Below are 22,908 nucleotides of genomic sequence, written 5' to 3'. Positions count from 1 at the left end.
ACGCTTCTGTCCTCAGACTCTACATGCTTCTGTCCTCAGACTCTACACGCTTCTGTCCTCAGGCTCTACACGCATCTGTCCTAATACTCTACACGCATCTGTCCTAAGACTCTACACGCATCTGTCCTCAGGCTCTACACGCATCTGTCCTCAGACTTTACACGCATCTGTCCTCAGACTCTACACGCATCTGTCCTCAGACTCTACACGCATCTGTCCTCAGACTCTACACGCATCTGTCCTCAGACTCTGCACGCATCTGTCCTCAGACTCTGCACGCATCTGTCTTAAGACTCTACACGCATCTGTCCTCAGACTCTACACGCATCTGTCTTAAGACTCGACACGCATCTGTCCTCAGACTCTAAACGCATCTGTCCTCAGACTCTACACGCATCTGTCTTCAGACTCTACACGCATCTGTCCTCAGACTCTACACGCATCTGTCCTCAGATCTACATGCATCTATCCTAAAACTCTACACGCATCTGTCCTCAGACTCTACACGCATTTGTCCTCAGACTCTATACGCATCTGTCCTCAGACTCTACATGCATCTGTCCTAAGACTCTACACGCATCTGTCCTCAGACTCTACACGCATCTGTCCTCAGACTCTACACGCATCTGTCCTCAGACTCTACATGCATCTGTCCTCAGACTCTACACACATCTGTCCTCAGACTCTACACGCTTCTGTCCTAATACTCTACTCGCCCCTGTCCTAAGACTCTACACGCATCTGTCCTAAGACTTTACACGCATCTGTCCTCAGACTCTACACGCTTCTGTCCTCAGACTCTACATGCATCTGTTCTCAGACTCTACACACTTCTGTCCTAAGACCCTATATGCTCCTGTCCTCAGACTCTACACGCATCTGTCTTCAGACTCTACACGCATCTGTCCTCAGACTCTACACGCATCTGTCCTCAGACTCTACACGCATCTGTCCTCAGACTCTACATGCATCTATCCTAAGACTCTACACGCATCTGTCCTAATACTCTACACGCATCTGTCCTAAGAATCTACACGCATCTGTCCTCAGGCTCTACACGCATCTGTCCTCAGACTCTACACGCATCTGTCCTCAGACTTTACACGCATCTGTCCTCAGACTTTACACGCATCTATCCTCAGACTCTACACGCATCTGTCCTCAGACTCTACATGCATCTATCCTAAGACTCTACACGCATCTGTCCTCAGACTCTACACGCATCTGTCCTCAGACTCTACACGCATCTGTCCTCAGACTCTACATGCATCTATCCTAAGACTCTACACGCATCTGTCCTAATACTCTACACGCATCTGTCCTCAGACTCTACACGCATCTGTCCTCAGACTCTACACGCATCTGTCCTCAGACTCTACATGCATCTATCCTAAGACTCTACACGCATCTGTCCTAATAATCTACACGCATCTGTCCTCAGGCTCTACACGCATCTGTCCTCAGACTCTACACGCATCTGTCCTCAGACTTTACACGCATCTGTCCTCAGACTTTACACGCATCTATCCTCAGACTCTACACGCATCTGTCCTCAGACTCTACACGCATCTGTCCTCAGACTCTACACGCATCTGTCCTCAGACTCTGCACGCATCTGTCCTCAGACTCTGCACGCATCTGTCCTCAGACTCTACACGCATCTGTCTTAAGACTCTACACGCATCTGTCCTCAGACTCTACACGCATCTGTCCTCAGACTCTACACGCATCTGTCTTAAGACTCGACACGCATCTGTCCTCAGACTCTGCACGCATCTGTCCTGAGACTCTACACGCATCTGTCTTAAGACTCGACACGCATCTGTCCTAAGAATCTACACGCATCTGTCCTCAGACTCTACACGCTTCTGTCCTCAGACTCTACACGCTTCTGTCCTCAGGCTCTACACGCATCTGTCCTCTGACTCTACACGCTTCTGTCCTCAGGCTCTACACGCATCTGTCTTCAGACTCTACACGCATCTGTCCTCAGACTCTACACGCATCTGTCCTAAGACTCTACACGCATCTGTCCTCAGACTTTACACGCATCTGTCCTCAGACTCTACACGCATCTGTCCTCAGACTCTACACGCATCTGTCCTAAGACGCTACACACGTCTGTCCTCAGACTCTACATGCTTCTGTCCTCAGACTCTACACGCTTCTGTCCTCAGACTCTACACGCATCTGTCCTCAGACTCTACACGCATCTGTCTTCAGACTCTACACGCATCTGTCCTCAGACTCTACACGCATCTGTCCTCAGACTCTACACGCTTCTGTCCTCAGACTCTACACGCTTCTGTCCTCAGGCTCTACACCGCATCTGTCCTCAGACTCTACACGCTTCTGTCCTCAGACTCTACACGCATCTGTCCTCAGACTCTACACGCATCTATCCTCAGACTCTACACGCATCTGTCCTCAGACTCTACACGCATCTGTCCTCAGACTTTACACGCATCTGTCCTCAGACTCTACACGCATCTGTCCTAAGACGCTACACACGTCTGTCCTCAGACTCTACATGCTTCTGTCATCAGACTCTACACGCTTCTGTCCTCAGACTCTACACGCATCTGTCCTCAGACTCTACACGCATCTGTCTTCAGACTCTACACGCATCTGTCCTCAGACTCTACATGCATCTATCCTAAGACACTACACGCATCTGTCCTCAGACTCTACACGCATCTGTCCTCAGACTCTACACGCATCTGTTCTCAGACTCTACACGCATCTGTCCTCAGACTCTACATGCATCTATCCTAAGACTCTACACGCATCTGTCCTCAGACTCTACACGCATCTGTCCTCAGACTCTACACGCATCTGTCCTCAGACTCTACACGCATCTGTCCTCAGACTCTACACACATCTGTCCTCAGACTCTACACGCTTCTGTCCTAATACTCTACTCGCTTCTGTCCTCAGACTCTACATACGTCTGTCCTCAGACTTTACACGCATCTGTCCTCAGACTCTACACGCATCTGTCCTCAGACTCTACACGCATCTGTCCTCAGACTCTACACGCATCTGTCCTAAGAGTCTTCACGCATCTGTCCTCAGACTCTACATGCATCTGTCCTCAGACTTTACACGCATCTGTCCTCAGACTTTACACGCATCTGTCCTCAGACTCTACACGCATCTGTCCTAAGACGCTACACACGTCTGTCTTCAGACTCTACATGCTTCTGTCCTCAGACTCTACACGCTTCTGTCCTCAGACTCTACACGCATCTGTCCTCAGACTCTACACACATCTGTCTTCAGACTCTACACGCATCTGTCCTCAGACACTACACGCATCTGTCCTCAGACTCTACATGCATCTATCCAAAGACTCTACACGCATCTGTCCTCAGACTCTACACGGATCTGTCCTCAGACTCTACACGCATCTGTCCTCAGACTCTACACGCATCTGTCCTCAGACTCTACACGCATCTGTCCTCAGACTCTACACACATCTGTCCTCAGACTCTACACGCTTCTGTCCTAATACTCTACTCGCTTCTGTCCTCAGACTCTACATACGTCTGTCCTCAGACTTTACACGCATCTGTCCTCAGACTCTACACGCATCTGTCCTCAGACTCTACACGCATCTGTCCTCAGACTCTACACGCATCTGTCCTAAGAGTCTTCACGCATCTGTCCTCAGACTCTACATGCATCTGTCCTCAGACTTTACACGCATCTGTCCTCAGAATTTACACGCATCTGTCCTCAGACTCTACACGCATCTGTCCTAAGACGCTACACACGTCTGTCTTCAGACTCTACATGCTTCTGTCCTCAGACTCTACACGCTTCTGTCCTCAGACTCTACACGCATCTGTCCTCAGACTTTACACACATCTGTCTTCAGACTCTACACGCATCTGTCCTCAGACACTACACGCATCTGTCCACAGACTCTACATGCATCTATCCTAAGACTCTACACTCATCTGTCCTCAGACTCTACACGCATCTGTCCTAAGAGTCTTCACGCATCTGTCCTAAGACTCTACATGCATCTGTCCTCAGACTCTACACGCATCTGTCTTAAGACTCTACACGCATCTGTCCTCAGACTCTACACGCATCTGTCCTCAGACTCTACACGCATCTGTCTTAAGACTCGACACGCATCTGTCCTCAGACTCTACACGGTTCTGTCCTCAGACTCTACACGCTTCTGTCCTCAGACTCTACACGCTTCTGTCCTCAGGCTCTACACGCATCTGTCCTCAGACTCTACACGCATCTGTCCTCAGACTTTACACGCATCTGTCCTAAGACTCTACACGCATCTGTCTTCAGACTTTACACGCATCTGTCCTCAGACTCTACACGCATCTGTCCTCAGACTCTACACGCATCTGTCCTAAGACGCTACACACGTCTGTCCTCAGACTCTACATGCTTCTGTCCTCAGACTCTACACGCTTCTGTCCTCAGACTCTACACGCATCTGTCTTCAGACTCTACACGCATCTGTCTTCAGACTCTACACGCATCTGTCCTCAGACTCTACACGCATCTGTCCTCAGACTCTACACGCTTCTGTCCTCAGACTCTACACGCTTCTGTCCTCAGGCTCTACACGCATCTGTCCTCAGACTCTACACGCATCTGTCATCAGACTCTACACGCATCTGTCCTCAGACTTTACACGCATCTGTCCTCAGACTCTACACGCATCTGTCCTCAGACTCTACACGCATCTGTCCTAAGACGCTACACACGTCTGTCCTCAGACTCTACATGCTTCTGTCCTCAGACTCTACAGGCTTCTGTCCTCAGACTCTACACGCATCTGTCCTCAGACTCTACACGCATCTGTCTTCAGACTCTACACGCATCTGTCCTCAGACTCTACACGCATCTGTCCTCAGACTTTACACGCATCTATCCTAAGACTCTACACGCATCTGTCCTCAGACTCTACACGCATCTGTCCTCAGACTCTACACGCATCTGTCCTCAGACTCTACATGCATCTATCCTAAGACTCTACACGTATCTGTCCTCAGACTCTACACGCATCTGTCCTCAGACTCTACACGCATCTGTCCTCAGACTCTACACGCATCTGTCCTCAGACTCTATACGCATCTGTCCTCAGATTCTACACGCATCTGTCCTCAGACTCTACACACATCTGTCCTCAGACTCTACACGCTTCTGTCCTAATACTCTACTCGCTTCTGTCCTCAGACTCTACATGCATCTGTCCTCAGACTCTACTCGCTTCTGTCCTCAGACTCTACATGCATCTGTCCTCAGACTTTACACGCATCTGTCCTCAGACTCTACACGCATCTGTCCTCAGACTCTACACGCATCTGTCCTCAGACTCTACACGCATCTGTCCAAAGACGCTACACACGTCTGTCCTCAGACTCTACATGCTTCTGTCCTCAGACTCTACACGCTTCTGTCCTCAAGACTCTACACGCATCTGTCCTCAGACTCTACACGCATCTGTCCTCAGACTCTACATGCATCTATCCTAAGACTCTACACGCATCTGTCCTCAGACTCTACACGCATCTGTCCTCAGACTCTACACGCATCTGTCCTCAGACTCTACACGCATCTGTCCTCAGACTCTACACGCATCTGTCCTCAGACTCTACACACATCTGTCCTCAGACTCTACACGCTTCTGTCCTAATACTCTACTCGCTTCTGTCCTCAGACTCTACATACGTCTGTCCTCAGACTTTACACGCATCTGTCCTCAGACTCTACACGCATCTGTCCTCAGACTCTACACGCATCTGTCCTCAGACTCTACACGCATCTGTCCTAAGAGTCTTCACGCATCTGTCCTCAGACTCTACATGCATCTGTCCTCAGACTTTACACGCATCTGTCCTCAGACTTTACACGCATCTGTCCTCAGACTCTACACGCATCTGTCCTAAGACGCTACACACGTCTGTCTTCAGACTCTACATGCTTCTGTCCTCAGACTCTACACGCTTCTGTCCTCAGACTCTACACGCATCTGTCCTCAGACTCTACACACATCTGTCTTCAGACTCTACACGCATCTGTCCTCAGACACTACACGCATCTGTCCTCAGACTCTACATGCATCTATCCTAAGACTCTACACGCATCTGTCCTCAGACTCTACACGCATCTGTCCTCAGACTCTACACGCATCTGTCCTCAGACTCTACACGCATCTGTCCTCAGACTCTACACGCATCTGTCCTCAGACTCTACACACATCTGTCCTCAGACTCTACACGCTTCTGTCCTAATACTCTACTCGCTTCTGTCCTCAGACTCTACATACGTCTGTCCTCAGACTTTACACGCATCTGTCCTCAGACTCTACACGCATCTGTCCTCAGACTCTACACGCATCTGTCCTCAGACTCTACACGCATCTGTCCTCAGACTCTACACGCATCTGTCCTAAGAGTCTTCACGCATCTGTCCTCAGACTCTACATGCATCTGTCCTCAGACTTTACACGCATCTGTCCTCAGACTTTACACGCATCTGTCCTCAGACTCTACACGCATCTGTCCTAAGACGCTACACACGTCTGTCTTCAGACTCTACATGCTTCTGTCCTCAGACTCTACACGCTTCTGTCCTCAGACTCTACACGCATCTGTCCTCAGACTCTACACACATCTGTCTTCAGACTCTACACGCATCTGTCCTCAGACACTACACGCATCTGTCCTCAGACTCTACATGCATCTATCCTAAGACTCTACACGCATCTGTCCTCAGACTCTACACGCATCTGTCCTAAGAGTCTTCACGCATCTGTCCTAAGACTCTACATGCATCTGTCCTCAGACTCTACACGCATCTGTCTTAAGACTCTACACGCATCTGTCCTCAGACTCTACACGCATCTGTCCTCAGACTCTACACGCATCTGTCTTAAGACTCGACACGCATCTGTCCTCAGAGTCTACACGGTTCTGTCCTCAGACTCTACACGCTTCTGTCCTCAGACTCTACACGCTTCTGTCCTCAGGCTCTACACGCATCTGTCCTCAGACTCTACACGCATCTGTCCTCAGACTTTACACGCATCTGTCCTAAGACTCTACACGCATCTGTCTTCAGACTTTACACGCATCTGTCCTCAGACTCTACACGCATCTGTCCTCAGACTCTACACGCATCTGTCCTAAGACGCTACACACGTCTGTCCTCAGACTCTACATGCTTCTGTCCTCAGACTCTACACGCTTCTGTCCTCAGACTCTACACGCATCTGTCTTCAGACTCTACACGCATCTGTCTTCAGACTCTACACGCATCTGTCCTCAGACTCTACACGCATCTGTCCTCAGACTCTACACGCTTCTGTCCTCAGACTCTACACGCTTCTGTCCTCAGGCTCTACACGCATCTGTCCTCAGACTCTACACGCATCTGTCCTAAGACTCTACACGCATCTGTCCTCAGACTTTACACGCATCTGTCCTCAGACTCTACACGCATCTGTCCTCAGACTCTACACGCATCTGTCCTAAGACGCTACACACGTCTGTCCTCAGACTCTACATGCTTCTGTCCTCAGACTCTACAGGCTTCTGTCCTCAGACTCTACACGCATCTGTCCTCAGGCTCTACACGCATCTGTCTTCAGACTCTACACGCATCTGTCCTCAGACTCTACACGCATCTGTCCTCAGACTCTACACGCATCTATCCTAAGACTCTACACGCATCTGTCCTCAGACTCTACACGCATCTGTCCTCAGACTCTACACGCATCTGTCCTCAGACTCTACATGCATCTATCCTAAGACTCTACACGTATCTGTCCTCAGACTCTACACGCATCTGTCCTCAGACTCTACACGCATCTGTCCTCAGACTCTACACGCATCTGTCCTCAGACTCTATACGCATCTGTCCTCAGACTCTACACGCATCTGTCCTCAGACTCTACACACATCTGTCCTCAGACTCTACACGCTTCTGTCCTAATACTCTACTCGCTTCTGTCCTCAGACTCTACATGCATCTGTCCTCAGACTCTACTCGCTTCTGTCCTCAGACTCTACATGCATCTGTCCTCAGACTTTACACGCATCTGTCCTCAGACTCTACACGCATCTGTCCTCAGACTCTACACGCATCTGTCCTCAGACTCTACACGCATCTGTCCAAAGACGCTACACACGTCTGTCCTCAGACTCTACATGCTTCTGTCCTCAGACTCTACACGCTTCTGTCCTCAAGACTCTACACGCATCTGTCCTCAGACTCTACACGCATCTGTCTTCAGACTATACACGCATCTGTCTTCAGACTCTACACGCATCTGTTCTCAGACTCTACATGCATCTATCCTAAGACTCTACACGCATCTGTCCTCAGACTCTACACGCATCTGTCCTCAGACTCTACACGCATCTGTTCTCAGACTCTACATGCATCTATCCTAAGACTCTACACGCATCTGTCCTCAGACCCTACACGCATCTGTCCTCAGACTCTACACGCATCTGTCCTCAGACTCTACACGCATCTGTCCTCAGACTCTACACGCATCTGTCCTCAGACTCTACACACATCTGTCCTCAGACTCTACACGCTTCTGTCCTAATACTCTACTCGCTTCTGTCCTCAGACTCTACATACGTCTGTCCTCAGACTTTACACGCATCTGTCCTCAGACTCTACACGCATCTGTCCTCAGACTCTACACGCATCTGTCCTCAGACTCTACACGCATCTGTCCTAAGAGTCTTCACGCATCTGTCCTCAGACTCTACATGCATCTGTCCTCAGACTTTACACGCATCTGTCCTCAGACTTTACACGCATCTGTCCTCAGACTCTACACGCATCTGTCCTAAGACGCTACACACGTCTGTCTTCAGACTCTACATGCTTCTGTCCTCAGACTCTACACGCTTCTGTCCTCAGACTCTACACGCATCTGTCCTCAGACTCTACACACATCTGTCTTCAGACTCTACACGCATCTGTCCTCAGACACTACACGCATCTGTCCTCAGACTCTACATGCATCTATCCTAAGACTCTACACGCATCTGTCCTCAGACTCTACACGCATCTGTCCTAAGAGTCTTCACGCATCTGTCCTAAGACTCTACATGCATCTGTCCTCAGACTCTACACGCATCTGTCCTCAGACTCTACACGCTTCTGTCCTCAGACTCTACACGCATCTGTCCTCAGACTCTACACGCATCTGTCCTAAGAGTCTTCACGCATCTGTCCTAAGACTCTACATGCATCTGTCCTCAGACTCTACACGCATCTGTCCTCAGACTCTACACGCTTCTGTCCTCAGACTCTACACGCATCTGTTCTCAGACTCTACACACTTCTGTCCTAAGACCCTATATGCTCCTGTCCTCAGACTCTACACGCATCTGGCCTCAGACTCTACACGCATCTGTCCTCAGACTCTACACGCATCTGTCCTAAGACTCTACACGCATCTGTCCTCAGACTTTACACGCATCTGTCCTCAGACTCTACACGCATCTGTCCTAAGACGCTACACACGTCTGTCCTCAGACTCTACACGCTTCTGTCCTCAGACTCTACACGCTTCTGTCCTCAGACTCTACACGCATCTGTCTTCAGACTCTACACGCATCTGTCCTCAGACTCTACACGCATCTGTCCTCAGACTCTACACGCATCTGTCCTCAGACTCTACATGCATCTATCCTAAGACTCTACACGCATCTGTCCTCAGACTCTACACGCATCTGTCCTCAGACTCTACACGCATCTGTCCTCAGACTCTACATGCATCTATCCTAAGACTCTACACGCATCTGTCCAAAGAACCTACACGCATCTGTCCTCAGGCTCTACACGCATCTGTCCTCAGACTCTACACGCATCTGTCCTCAGACTTTACACGCATCTGTCCTCAGACTCTACACGCATCTGTCCTCAGACTCTACACGCATCTGTCCTCAGACTCTACACGCATCTGTCCTCAGACTCTACACGCATCTGTCCTCAGACTCTACATGCATCTGTCCTCAGACTCTGCACGCATCTGTCCTCAGACTCTGCACGCATCTGTCCTCAGACTCTACACGCATCTGTCTTAAGACTCTACACGCATCTGTCCTCAGACTCTACACGCATCTGTCCTCAGACTTTACACGCATCTGTCCTCAGACTCTACACGCATCTGTCCTCAGACTCTACACGCATCTGTCCTCAGACTCTACACGCATCTGTCCTCAGACTCTACACGCATCTGTCCTCAGACTCTACATGCATCTGTCCTCAGACTCTGCACGCATCTGTCCTCAGACTCTGCACGCATCTGTCCTCAGACTCTACACGCATCTGTCTTAAGACTCTACACGCATCTGTCCTCAGACTCTACACGCATCTGTCCTCAGACTCTACACGCATCTGTCTTAAGACTCGACACGCATCTGTCCTCAGACTCTGCACGCATCTGTCCTCAGACTCTACACGCATCTGTCTTAAGACTCGACACGCATCTGTCCTCAGACTCTACACGCTTCTGTCCTCAGACTCTACACACTTATGTCCTCAGACTCTACACGCATCTGTCCTCAGACTCTACACGCATCTGTCCTCAGACTCTACACGCATCTGTCCTAAGACTCTACACGCATCTGTCCTCAGACTTTACACTCATCTGTCCTCAGACTCTACACTCATCTGTCCTCAGGCTCTACACGCATCTGTCCTCAGACTCTACACGCATCTGTCCTCAGACTCTACACGCATCTGTCCGAAGACTCTACACGCATCTGTCCTCAGACTTTACACGCATCTGTCCTCAGACTCTACACGCATCTGTCCTCAGACTCTACACGCATCTGTCCTAAGACGCTACACACGTCTGTCCTCAGACTCTACATGCTGATGTCCTCAGACGCTACAGGCTTCTGTCCTCAGACTCTACACGCATCTGTCCTCAGACTCTACACGCATCTGTCTTCAGACTCTACACACATCTGTCCTCAGACTCTACACGCATCTGTCCTCAGACTCTACATGCATCTATCCTAAGACTCTACACGCATCTGTCCTCAGACTCTACACGCATCTTTCCTCAGACTCTACGCGCATCTGTCCTCAGACTCTACATGCATCGATCCTAAGACTCTACACGTATCTGTCCTCAGACTCTACACGCATCTGTCCTAAGAGTCTTCACGCATCTGTCCTCAGACTCTACACGCATCTGTCCTCAGACTCTACACGCATCTGTCCTCAGACTCTACACGCATCTGTCCAAAGACGCTACACACGTCTGTCCTCAGACTCTACATGCTTCTGTCCTCAGACTCTACACGCTTCTGTCCTCAAGACTCTACACGCATCTGTCCTCAGACTCTACACGCATCTGTCTTCAGACTATACACGCATCTGTCTTCAGACTCTACACGCATCTGTTCTCAGACTCTACATGCATCTATCCTAAGACTCTACACGCATCTGTCCTCAGACTCTACACGCATCTGTCCTCAGACTCTACACGCATCTGTTCTCAGACTCTACATGCATCTATCCTAAGACTCTACACGCATCTGTCCTCAGACTCTACACGCATCTGTCCTCAGACTCTACACGCATCTGTCCTCAGACTCTACACGCATCTGTCCTCAGACTCTACACGCATCTGTCCTCAGACTCTACACACATCTGTCCTCAGACTCTACACGCTTCTGTCCTAATACTCTACTCGCTTCTGTCCTCAGACTCTACATACGTCTGTCCTCAGACTTTACACGCATCTGTCCTCAGACTCTACACGCATCTGTCCTCAGACTCTACACGCATCTGTCCTCAGACTCTACACGCATCTGTCCTAAGAGTCTTCACGCATCTGTCCTCAGACTCTACATGCATCTGTCCTCAGACTTTACACGCATCTGTCCTCAGACTTTACACGCATCTGTCCTCAGACTCTACACGCATCTGTCCTAAGACGCTACACACGTCTGTCTTCAGACTCTACATGCTTCTGTCCTCAGACTCTACACGCTTCTGTCCTCAGACTCTACACGCATCTGTCCTCAGACTCTACACACATCTGTCTTCAGACTCTACACGCATCTGTCCTCAGACACTACACGCATCTGTCCTCAGACTCTACATGCATCTATCCTAAGACTCTACACGCATCTGTCCTCAGACTCTACACGCATCTGTCCTAAGAGTCTTCACGCATCTGTCCTAAGACTCTACATGCATCTGTCCTCAGACTCTACACGCATCTGTCCTCAGACTCTACACGCTTCTGTCCTCAGACTCTACACGCATCTGTCCTCAGACTCTACACGCATCTGTCCTAAGAGTCTTCACGCATCTGTCCTAAGACTCTACATGCATCTGTCCTCAGACTCTACACGCATCTGTCCTCAGACTCTACACGCTTCTGTCCTCAGACTCTACACGCATCTGTTCTCAGACTCTACACACTTCTGTCCTAAGACCCTATATGCTCCTGTCCTCAGACTCTACACGCATCTGGCCTCAGACTCTACACGCATCTGTCCTCAGACTCTACACGCATCTGTCCTAAGACTCTACACGCATCTGTCCTCAGACTTTACACGCATCTGTCCTCAGACTCTACACGCATCTGTCCTAAGACGCTACACACGTCTGTCCTCAGACTCTACACGCTTCTGTCCTCAGACTCTACACGCTTCTGTCCTCAGACTCTACACGCATCTGTCTTCAGACTCTACACGCATCTGTCCTCAGACTCTACACGCATCTGTCCTCAGACTCTACACGCATCTGTCCTCAGACTCTACATGCATCTATCCTAAGACTCTACACGCATCTGTCCTCAGACTCTACACGCATCTGTCCTCAGACTCTACACGCATCTGTCCTCAGACTCTACATGCATCTATCCTAAGACTCTACACGCATCTGTCCAAAGAACCTACACGCATCTGTCCTCAGGCTCTACACGCATCTGTCCTCAGACTCTACACGCATCTGTCCTCAGACTTTACACGCATCTGTCCTCAGACTCTACACGCATCTGTCCTCAGACTCTACACGCATCTGTCCTCAGACTCTACACGCATCTGTCCTCAGACTCTACACGCATCTGTCCTCAGACTCTACATGCATCTGTCCTCAGACTCTGCACGCATCTGTCCTCAGACTCTGCACGCATCTGTCCTCAGACTCTACACGCATCTGTCTTAAGACTCTACACGCATCTGTCCTCAGACTCTACACGCATCTGTCCTCAGACTCTACACGCATCTGTCCTCAGACTCTACACGCATCTGTCTTAAGACTCGACACGCATCTGTCCTCAGACTCTGCACGCATCTGTCCTCAGACTCTACACGCATCTGTCTTAAGACTCGACACGCATCTGTCCTCAGACTCTACACGCTTCTGTCCTCAGACTCTACACACTTATGTCCTCAGACTCTACACGCATCTGTCCTCAGACTCTACACGCATCTGTCCTCAGACTCTACACGCATCTGTCCTAAGACTCTACACGCATCTGTCCTCAGACTTTACACTCATCTGTCCTCAGACTCTACACTCATCTGTCCTCAGACTCTACACACATCTGTCCTCAGACTCTACACGCATCTGTCCTAAGACGCTACACACGTCCGTCCTCACACTCTACATGCTTCAGTCCTCAGACTCTACACGCTTCTGTCCTCAGACTCTACACGCATCTGTTTTCAGACTCTACACGCATCTGTCCTCAGACTCTACACGCATCTGTCCTCAGACTCTACACGCTTCTGTCCTCAGACTCTACACGCTTCTGTCCTCAGGCTCTACACGCATCTGTCCTCAGACTCTACACGCATCTGTCCTCAGACTCTACACGCATCTGTCCGAAGACTCTACACGCATCTGTCCTCAGACTTTACACGCATCTGTCCTCAGACTCTACACGCATCTGTCCTCAGACTCTACACGCATCTGTCCTAAGACGCTACACACGTCTGTCCTCAGACTCTACATGCTGATGTCCTCAGACTCTACAGGCTTCTGTCCTCAGACTCTACACGGATCTGTCCTCAGACTCTACACGCATCTGTCTTCAGACTCTACACACATCTGTCCTCAGACTCTACACGCATCTGTCCTCAGACTCTACATGCATCTATCCTAAGACTCTACACGCATCTGTCCTCAGACTCTACGCGCATCTGTCCTCAGACTCTACATGCATCGATCCTAAGACTCTACACGTATCTGTCCTCAGACTCTACACGCATCTGTCCTAAGAGTCTTCACGCATCTGTCCTCAGACTCTACACGCATCTGTCTTAAGACTCGACACGCATCTGTCCTCAGACTCTGCACGCATCTGTCCTCAGACTCTACACGCATCTGTCTTAAGACTCGACACGCATCTGTCCTCAGACTCTACACGCTTCTGTCCTCAGACTCTACACGCTTCTGTCCTCAGGCTCTACACGCATCTGTCCTCAGACTCTACACGCATCTGTCCTCAGACTCTACATGCATCTGTCCTAAGAGTCTACACGCATCTGTCCTCAGACTTTACACGCATCTGTCCTCAGACTCTACAAACATCTGTCCTCAGACTCTACACGCATCTGTCCTAAGACGCTACACACGTCTGTCCTCACTCTACATGCTTCTGTCCTCAGACTCTACACGCTTCTGTCCTCAGACTCTACACGCATCTGTCCTCAGACTCTACACGCATCTGTCTTCAGACTCTACACGCATCTGTCTTCAGACTCTACATGCATCTGTCCTAAGACTCTACACGCATCTGTCCTCAGACTCTACACGCATCTGTCCTCAGACTCTACACGCATCTGTTCTCAGACTCTACATGCATCCATCCTAAGACTCTACACGCATCTGTCCTCAGACTCTACACGCATCTGTCCTCAGACTCTACACGCATCTGTCCTCAGACTCTACACGCTTCTGTCCTAATACTCTACTCGCTTCTGTCCTCAGACTCTACACGCATCTGTCCTCAGACTCTACTCGCTTCTGTCCTCAGACTCTACATACATCTGTCCTCAGACTTTACACGCATCTGTCCTCAGACTCTACACGCATCTGTCCTCAGACTCTACACGCATCTGTCCTCAGACTCTACACGCATCTGTCCTAAGAGTCTTCACGCATCTGTCCTCAGACTCTACATGCATCTGTCCTCAGACTTTACACGCATCTGTCCTCAGACTTTACACGCATCTGTCCTCAGACTCTACACGCTTCTGTCCTAAGACGCTACACACGTCTGTCCTCAGACTCTACACGCTTCTGTCCTAATACTCTACTCGCTTCTGTCCTCAGACTCTACATACGTCTGTCCTCAGACTTTACACGCATCTGTCCTCAGACTCTACACGCATCTGTCCTCAGACTCTACACGCATCTGTCCTCAGACTCTACACGCATCTGTCCTCAGACTCTACACGCATCTGTCCTCAGACTCTACACACATCTGTCTTCAGACTCTACACGCATCTGTCCTCAGACACTACACGCATCTGTCCTCAGACTCTACATGCATCTATCCTAAGACTCTACACGCATCTGTCCTCAGACTCTACACGCATCTGTCCTCAGACTCTACACGCATCTGTCCTCAGACTCTACATGCATCTATCCTAAGAATCTACACGCATCTGTCCTCAGACTCTACACGCATCTGTCCTAAGACTCTACACACATCTGTCCTCAGGCTCTACACGCATCTGTCCTCAGACTCTACACGCATCTGTCCTCAGACTTTACACGCATCCGTCCTGAGACTTTACACGCATCTGTCCTCAGACTCTACACGCATCTGTCCTCAGACTCTACACGCATCTGTCCTCAGACTCTACACGCATCTGTCCTCAGACTCTGCACGCATCTGTCCTCAGACTCTACACGCATCTGTCTTAAGACTCTACACGCATCTGTCCTCAGACTCTACACGCATCTGTCCTCAGACTCTACACGCATCTGTCCTCAGACTCTACACGCATCTGTCTTAAGACTCGACACGCATCTGTCCTCAGACTCTGCACGCATCTGTCCTCAGACTCTACACGCATCTGTCTTAAGATTCGACACGCATCTGTCCTCAGACTCTACACGCTTCTGTCCTCAGACTCTACACGCTTCTTTCCTCAGGCTCTACACGCATCTGTCCTCAGACTCTACACGCATCTGTCCTCAGACTCTACACGCATCTGTCCTAAGAGTCTACACGCATCTGTCCTCAGACTTTACACGCATCTGTCCTCAGACTCTACACGCATCTGTCCTCAGAGTCTACACGCATCTGTCCTAAGACGCTACACACGTCGGTCCTCAGACTCTACACGCTTCTGTCCTCAGACTCTACACGCTTCTGTCCTCAGACTCTACACGCATCTGTCCTCAGACTCTACACGCATCTGTCTTCAGACTCTACACGCATCTGTCCTCAGACTCTACACGCATCTGTCCTCAGACTCTACATGCATCTATCCTAAGACTCTACACGCATCTGTCCTCAGACTCTACACGCATCTGTCCTCAGACTCTACACGCATCTGTCCTCAGACTCTACATGCATCTATCCTAAGACTCTACACGTATCTGTCCTCAGACTGTACACGCACCTGTCCTCAGACTCTACATGCATCTGTCCTCAGACTTTACACGCATCTGTCCTCAGACTTTACACGCATCTGTCCTAAGAGTCTACACGCATCTGTCCTCAGACTTTACACGCATCTGTCCTCAGACTCTACACGCATCTGTCCTCAGACTCTACACGCATCTGTCCTCAGACTCTACACGCATCTGTCCTAAGACGCTACACACGTCTGTCCTCAGACTCTACATGCTTCTGTCCTCAGACTCTACACGCTTCTGTCCTCAGACTCTACACGCATCTGTCCTAAGAGTCTTCACGCATCTGTCCTCAGACTCTACATGCATCTGTCCTCAGACTTTACACGCATCTGTCCTCAGACTTTACACGCATCTGTCCTCAGACTCTACACGCTTCTGTCCTAAGACGCTACACACGTCTGTCCTCAGACTCTACATGCTTCTGTCCTCAGACTCTACACGCTTCTGTCCTCAGACTCTACACGCATCTGTCCTCAGACTCTACACACATCTGTCTTCAGACTCTACACGCATCTGTCCTCAGACACTACACGCATCTGTCCTCAGACTCTAAAGGCATCTATCCTAAGACTCTACACGCATCTGTCCTCAGACTCTACACGCATCTGTCCTCAGACTCTACATGCATCTATCCTAAGACTCTACACGCATCTGTCCTCAGACTCTACACGCATCTGTCCTAAGACTCTACACACATCTGTCCTCAGGCTCTACACGCATCTGTCCTCAGACTCTACACGCATCTGTCCTCAGACTTTACACGCATCTGTCCTGAGACTTTACACGCATCTGTCCTCAGACTCTACACGCATCTGTCCTCAGACTCTACACGCATCTGTCCTCAGACTCTACACGCATCTGTCCTCAGACTCTGCACGCATCTGTCCTCAGACTCTGCACGCATCTGTCCTCAGACTCTACACGCATCTGTCTTAAGACTCTACACGCATCTGTCCTCAGACTCTACACGCATCTGTCCTCAGACTCTACACGCATCTGTCCTCAGACTCTACACGCATCTGTCTTAAGACTCGACACGCATCTGTCCTCAGACTCTGCACGCATCTGTCCTCAGACTCTACACGCATCTGTCTTAAGACTCGACACACATCTGTCCTCAGACTCTACACGCTTCTGTCCTCAGACTCTACACGCTTCTGTCCTCAGGCTCTACACGCATCTGTCCTCAGACTCTACACGCATCTGTCCTCAGACTCTACACGCATCTGTCCTAAGGGTCTACACGCATCTGTCCTCAGACTTTACACGCATCTGTCCTCAGACTCTACACGCATCTGTCCTCAGACTCTACACGCATCTGTCCTAAGACGCTACACACGTCTGTCCTCAGACTCTACATGCTTCTGTCCTCAGACTCTACACGCTTCTGTCCTCAGACTCTACACGCATCTGTCCTCAGACTCTACACGCATCTGTCCTCAGACTCTACACGCATCTGTCTTCAGACTCTACACGCATCTGTCTTCAGACTCTACACGCATCTGTCCTCAGACTCTACACGCATCTGTCCTCAGACTCTACACGCTTCTGTCCTCAGACTCTACACGCTTCTGTCCTCAGGCTCTACACGCATCTGTCCTCAGACTCTACATGCATCTGTCCTCAGACTCTACACGCATCTGTCCTAAGACTCTACACGCATCTGTCCTAAGACTCTACACGCATCTGTCCTCAGACTTTACACGCATCTGTCCTCAGACTCTACACGCATCTGTCCTCAGACTCTACACGCATCTGTCCTAAGACGCTACACACGTCTGTCCTCAGACTCTACACGCTTCTGTCCTCAGACTCTACACGCTTCTGTCCTCAGACTCTACACGCATCTGTCCTCAGACTCTACACGCATCTGTCTTCAGACTCTACACGCATCTGTCCTCAATCTCTACACGCATCTGTCCTAAGACTCTACACGCATCTGTCCTCAGACTCTACACGCATCTGTCCTCAGACTCTACACGCATCTGTCCTAAGACTCTACACACATCTGTCCTCAGACTCTACACGCATCTGTCCTAAGACTCTACACGCATCTGTCCTCAGACTCTACACGCATCTGTCCTAAGACTCTACACACATCTGTCCTCAGGCTCTACACGCATCTGTCCTCAGACTCTACACGCATCTGTCCTCAGACTCTACACGCATCTGTCCTCAGACTCTACACGCATCTGTCCTCAGACTCTACATGCATCTATCCTAAGACTCTACACGCATCTGTCCTCAGACTCTACACGCATCTGTCCTCAGACTCTACACGCTTCTGTCCTCAGACTCTACACGCATCTGTCCTCAGACTCTACACGCTTCTGTCCTCAGACTCTACACGCTTCTGTCCTCAGACTCTACACGCTTCTGTCCTCAGACTCTACACGCATCTGTCCTCAGACTCTACACGCATCTGTCTTCAGACTCTACACGCATCTGTCCTCAATCTCTACACGCATCTGTCCTAAGACTCTACACGCATCTGTCCTCAGACTCTACACGCATCTGTCCTCAGACTCTACACGCATCTGTCCTAAGACTCTACACACATCTGTCCTCAGACTCTACACGCATCTGTCCTAAGACTCTACACGCATCTGTCCTCAGACTCTACACGCATCTGTCCTAAGACTCTACACACATCTGTCCTCAGGCTCTACACGCATCTGTCCTCAGACTCTACACGCATCTGTCCTCAGACTCTACACGCATCTGTCCTCAGACTCTACACGCATCTGTCCTCAGACTCTACATGCATCTATCCTAAGACTCTACACGCATCTGTCCTCAGACTCTACACGCATCTGTCCTCAGACTCTACACGCTTCTGTCCTCAGACTCTACACGCATCTGTCCTCAGACTCTACACACATCTGTCTTCAGACTCTACACGCATCTGTCCTCAGACACTACACGCATCTGTCCTCAGACTCTACAGGCATCTATCCTAAGACTCTACACGCATCTGTCCTCAGACTCTACACGCATCTGTCCTCAGACTCTACACGCATCTGTCCTCAGACTCTACATGCATCTATCCTAAGACTCTACACGCATCTGTCCTCAGACTCTACACGCATCTGTCCTAAGACTCTACACACATCTGTCCTCAGGCTCTACACGCATCTGTCCTCAGCCTTTACACGCATCTGTCCTGAGACTTTACACGCATCTGTCCTCAGACTCTACACGCATCTGTCCTCAGACTCTACACGCATCTGTCCTCAGACTCTACACGCATCTGTCCTCAGACTCTGCACGCATCTGTCCTCAGACTCTGCACGCATCTGTCCTCAGACTCTACACGCATCTGTCTTAAGAATCTACACGCATCTGTCCTCAGACTCTACACGCATCTGTCCTCAGACTCTACACGCATCTGTCCTCAGACTCTACACGCATCTGTCTTAAGACTCGACATGCATCTGTCCTCAGACTCTGCACGCATCTGTCCTCAGACTCTACACGCATCTGTCTTAAGACTCGACACACATCTGTCCTCAGACTCTACACGCTTCTGTCCTCAGACTCTACACGCTTCTGTCCTCAGGCTCTACACGCATCTGTCCTCAGACTCTACACGCAACTGTCCTCAGACTCTACACGCATCTGTCCTAAGAGTCTACACGCATCTGTCCTCAGACTTTACACGCATCTGTCCTCAGACTCTACACGCATCTGTCCTCAGACTCTACACGCATCTGTCCTAAGACGCTACACACGTCTGTCCTCAGACTCTACATGCTTCTGTCCTCAGACTCTACACGCTTCTGTCCTCAGACTCTACACGCATCTGTCCTCAGACTCTACACGCATCTGTCCTCAGACTCTACACGCATCTGTCTTCAGACTCTACACGCATCTGTCTTCAGACTCTACACGCATCTGTCCTCAGACTCTACACGCATCTGTCCTCAGACTCTACACGCTTCTGTCCTCAGACTCTACACGCTTCTGTCCTCAGGCTCTACACGCATCTGTCCTCAGACTCTACATGCATCTGTCCTCAGACTCTACACGCATCTGTCCTAAGACTCTACACGCATCTGTCCTCAGACTTTACACGCATCTGTCCTCAGACTCTACACGCATCTGTCCTCAGACTCTACACGCATCTGTCCTAAGACGCTACACACGTCTGTCCTCAGACTCTACACGCTTCTGTCCTCAGACTCTACACGCTTCTGTCCTCAGACTCTACACGCATCTGTCCTCAGACTCTACACGCATCTGTCTTCAGACTCTACACGCATCTGTCCTCAATCTCTACACGCATCTGTCCTCAGACTCTACATGCATCTATCCTCAGACTCTACACGCATCTGTCCTCAGACTCTACACGCATCTGTCCTCAGACTCTACACGCATCTGTCCTCAGACTCTACATGCATCTATCCTAAGACTCTACACGTATCTGTCCTCAGACTCTACACGCACCTGTCCTCAGACTCTACACGCATCTGTCCTCAGACTCTACACGCATCTGTCCTCAGACTCTACACGCATCTGTCCTCAGACTCTACACGCATCTGTCCTCAGACTCTACACACATCTGTCCTCAGACTCTACACGCTTCTGTCCTAATACTCTACTCGCTTCTGTCCTCAGACTCTACACGCATCTGTCCTCAGACTCTACTCGCTTCTGTCCTCAGACTCTACATGCATCTGTCCTCAGACTTTACACGCATCTGTCCTCAGACTCTACACGCATCTGTCCTCAGACTCTACACCCATCTGTCCTCAGACTCTACACGCATCTGTCCTCAGACTCTACACGCATCTGTCCTCAGACTCTACACGCTTCTGTCCTCAGACTCTACACGCTTCTGTCCTCAGGCTCTACACGCATCTGTCCTCAGGCTCTACACGCATCTGTCCTCAGACTCTACACGCATCTGTCCTCAGAATCTACACGCATCTGTCCTAAGAGTCTACACTCATCTGTCCTCAGACTTTACACGCATCTGTCCTCAGACTCTACACGCATCTGTCCTCAGACTCTACACGCATCTGTCCTCAGACTCTACACGCATCTGTCCTAAGACGCTACACACGTCTGTCCTCAGACTCTACATGCTTCTGTCCTCAGACTCTACACGCTTCTGTCCTCAGACTCTACACGCATCTGTCCTCAGACTCTACACGCATCTGTCTTCAGACTCTACACGCATCTGTCTTCAGACTCTACATGCATCTATCCTAAGACTCTACACGCATCTGTCCTCAGACTCTACACGCATCTGTCCTCAGACTCTACACGCATCTGTTCTCAGACTCTACATGCATCTATCCTAAGACTCTACACGCATCTGTCCTCAGACTCTACACGCATCTGTCCTCAGACTCTACACGCATCTGTCCTCAGACTCTACACGCATCTGTCCTCAGACTCTACACACATCTGTCCTCAGACTCTACACGCTTCTGTCCTAATACTCTACTCGCTTCTGTCCTCAGACTCTACACCATCTGTCCTCAGACTCTACTCGCTTCTGTCCTCAGACTCCACATATATCTGTCCTCAGACTTTACACGCATCTGTCCTCAGACTCTACACGCATCTGTCCTCAGACTCTACACGCATCTGTCCTCAGACTCTACACGCATCTGTCCTAAGAGTCTTCACGCATCTGTCCTCAGACTCTACATGCATCTGTCCTCAGACTTTACACGCATCTGTCCTCAGACTTTACACGCATCTGTCCTCAGACTCTACACGCTTCTGTCCTAAGACGCTACACACGTCTGTCCTCAGACTCTACATGCTTCTGTCCTCAGACTCTACACGCTTCTGTCCTCAGACTCTACACGCATCTGTCCTCAGACTCTACACACATCTGTCTTCAGACTCTACACGCATCTGTCCTCAGACACTACACGCATCTGTCCTCAGACTCTACATGCATCTATCCTAAGACTCTACACGCATCTGTCCTCAGACTCTACACGCATCTGTCCTCAGACTCTACACGCATCTGTCCTCAGACTCTACATGCATCTATCCTAAGACTCTACACGCATCTGTCCTCAGACTCTACACGCATCTGTCCTAAGACTCTACACACATCTGTCCTCAGGCTCTACACGCATCTGTCCTCAGACTCTACACGCATCTGTCCTCAGACTTTACACGCATCTGTCCTGAGACTTTACACGCATCTGTCCTCAGACTCTACACGCATCTGTCCTCAGACTCTACACGCATCTGTCCTCAGACTCTACACGCATCTGTCCTCAGACTCTGCACGCATCTGTCCTCAGACTCTGC

The 22,908-nt window shown here is 50.0% G+C and overlaps 1 protein-coding gene across 1 annotated transcript in view; it reads right to left on the bottom strand.

The window, feature by feature from the left end:
* The window catches only part of LOC133583186 (uncharacterized), a 163,160-nt gene that overhangs the window by 14,442 nt on the left and 125,810 nt on the right, over nt 1-22,908 (bottom strand). The gene's annotated exons all lie outside the window — the stretch shown is intronic.

This window comes from Nerophis lumbriciformis, linkage group LG03 (genome assembly GCF_033978685.3).
Source record: "Nerophis lumbriciformis linkage group LG03, RoL_Nlum_v2.1, whole genome shotgun sequence".
Classification (NCBI taxonomy): domain Eukaryota; kingdom Metazoa; phylum Chordata; class Actinopteri; order Syngnathiformes; family Syngnathidae; genus Nerophis; species Nerophis lumbriciformis.
This window is presented reverse-complemented; position numbering and strand designations above follow the sequence as displayed.